Here is a 2,806-nt window from a genome sequence, read left to right as displayed (position 1 = left end):
ATCACAAAAGCTGATTGATTCTCATCAATTTAGTTGCTGAATGTAATGTCCTGCTGAAGCTTAGCCAAACATGTCTAATCTTTTTAGACTGAAGCTTTAGACTAACATTGCATGATTCCAAGAATTCTTATTAAAAGTTTTGAATCTCTTTATTTTCTTTTCCATATAAGTTTCGAAAATCACAAAAAAAAATTTATAAAACCATAAAAATCAAAAATATTTTATGTTTCTTGTTTGAGTCTAGTATCAATTTTTAAGTTTGGTGTCAATTGCATATTTTTATTCTTCTTGCATTTTTCGAATATATGCATTATGTTCTTCATTGATCTTCAAGTTGTTCTTGATGATTTCAGTGCTCTGATCTTTAAATTCTCTTGTTTTGTGAGTTTTGTTGTTTCTCATATGCATTCTCAATTTGTTAGTGTCTCTTATATGAAAATATTTAAGTTTGGTGTCTTGCATGCATTGTTTATTTGATCTTAGTTAAAATTTTTATTGTTTCTCATCATTAAAAATCCAAAAATATTTTCAAAACTATGTCTTTTCAAGTCAATAATACATAGAATTGAAGATTCAGAACATTCAGCAGAGGAATCAAACAGAAAAAGCTGGGCGTTCAAAACAACCAGTGAAGAAGGAAAACTGGCGTTTAACGCCCAAAAAGGTAGGATTTTGGGCGTTAAACGCCAGAATGGATGCCATTATGGGCATTTAACGCCAGGATGACACAAGAGGGAAGATTTTGTTTTTAATTCAAATTTTTTTCAAATCTTCATAATTTTTCAAAATCAATTTCTTTCCATTTTTTATTTATTACTATTTTCGAAAATCCTTGCTAAATTTAATGATTTACTTCAAAAATTTTCAAGTTATTACTTGCCTATTAAGAGATGATCAAACTTTAAATTTTAGAATCATATCTTTTAATTTCTTGTTAGTCAAGTAATCAACTTTAATTTTAAAACTTTCTCTTTTTAATTTGATTTTCAATCATATCTTCTCAATCATATCTTTTCAATCACATCTTTTTCAAAATTAACTCTCAATCATATCTTCTTGATTTCTAATTTCAAAATCTTTTTCAAAAATCACTTAATTTCTTTCCCAATTTTAGTTTTCGAAAATCATCAATCAAATTTTCAAAATTTTCTTTTAATTATTTCAAAATCTTTTACTTTAATTTTCGAAAATTCTTCCCCTCTTCTCACATCCTTCTATTTAAGGGACTAACACTCCTCCTCAAGGTGAAATTCGAACTCTATCCTTCTTTATATGTTCGAATTCTCTTCCATCTACCTCCTCCTTCTATTCTTCTTTTCCTCTAACACCTCAAGGAATCTCTATACTGTGACATAGAGGATTCCCTACGTTCTTGTTCTCTTCTCTTTCATATGAGCAGAAGCAAAGATAAAGGCATATTTGTTCAAGATGATCCTGAATCTGAAAGGACCTTGAAGAGAAAGCTAAGAGAAGTTAAAGCACAATTCTCTTTAGAGGGCCTAACAGAGCTCTTCAAGGAAGAAGAAACCATGACAGCCGAAAACAACAATGCCAACAATGCAAGGAAGGTGCTTGGTGACTTTACTGCACCTACTCCCGACTTCTATGGGAGAAGCATCTCAATCCCTGCCATTGGAGCAAACAACTTTGAGCTTAAGCCTCAATTAGTTTCTCTAATGCAACAGAATTGCAAGTTTCATAGACTTCCATTGGAAGATCCTCATCAGTTCTTAGCTGAATTCTTGCAAATTTGTGACACTGTCAAGACCAATGGGGTTGACCCTAAAGTCTACAGACTTATGCTTTTTCCTTTTGCTGTCAGAGACAGAGCTAGGACATGGTTGGATTCACAACCTAAAGAAAGCCTGAACTCTTGGGAAAAGCTAGTTAATGCCTTCTTGGCAAAGTTCTTTCCACCTCAAAAATTGAGCAAGCTTAGAGTGGAAGTCCAAACCTTCAGACAGAAGGAAGGTGAATCCCTCTATGAAGCTTGGGAGAGATACAAGCAATTGATCAGAAGATGTCCTTCTGACATGCTTTCTGAATAGAGCATCATAGGTATTTTCTATGATGGTCTGTCTGAACTATCCAAGATGTCATTAGATAGCTCTGCTGGAGGATCTCTTCATCTGAAGAAGACGCCTGCAGAAGCTCAGGAACTCATTGAAATGGTTGCAAATAACCAATTCATGTACAGTTCTGAAAGGAATCCTGTGAATAATGGGATAGCTCAGAAAAAAGAAGTTCTTGAGATTGATACTCTGAATGCCATATTGGCTCAGAATAAAATATTGACCCAACAAGTCAATATGATTTCTCAGAGTCTGTCTGGAATGCAAGCAGCAACAGGCAGTACTAAGGACGCTTCCTCTGAAGAAGAAGCTTATGATCCTGAGAACCCAACAATAGAAGAGGTGAATTACATGGGAGAACCCTATGGAAACACCTATAATCCTTCGTGGAGAAATCATCCAAATCTCTCATGGAAGGATCAACAAAGACCCCAACAAGGTTTCAACAACAATAATGGTGGAAGAAACAGGTTTAGCAATAGCAAGCCTTTTCCATCATCTTTTCAGCAACAGACAGAGAATTCTAAGCAAAGCCACTCTGACTTAGCAACCATTGTCTCTGATCTAATCAAAACCACTCAAAGTTTCATGACTGAAACAAGGTCCTCTATTAGAAATTTGGAGGCACAAGTGGGTCAACTGAGTAAGAAAATTACTGAACTCCCTCCTAGTACTCTCCCAAGCAACACAGAAGAGAATCCAAAAAGAGAGTGCAAGGCCATAACCACAACCCA

At 34.7% G+C, this 2,806-nt stretch overlaps 1 non-coding gene across 1 annotated transcript; it reads right to left on the bottom strand.

Moving 5' to 3' along the window:
• Positions 1 to 1,931: 1,931 nt before the first annotated feature.
• On the bottom strand, positions 1,932 to 2,039 carry LOC112753914 (small nucleolar RNA R71). Its single transcript, XR_003178275.1, has one exon. It is a non-coding gene; the product is annotated as a small nucleolar RNA R71 (small nucleolar RNA).
• Between the last annotated feature and the right edge of the window lie 767 nt (positions 2,040 to 2,806).

Source organism: Arachis hypogaea, chromosome 15 (assembly GCF_003086295.3).
Source record: "Arachis hypogaea cultivar Tifrunner chromosome 15, arahy.Tifrunner.gnm2.J5K5, whole genome shotgun sequence".
Taxonomy (NCBI): Eukaryota; Viridiplantae; Streptophyta; class Magnoliopsida; order Fabales; family Fabaceae; genus Arachis; species Arachis hypogaea.
Note: the sequence above shows the minus strand (reverse complement) of the source record. Positions and strands in the feature narration are given on the sequence as shown.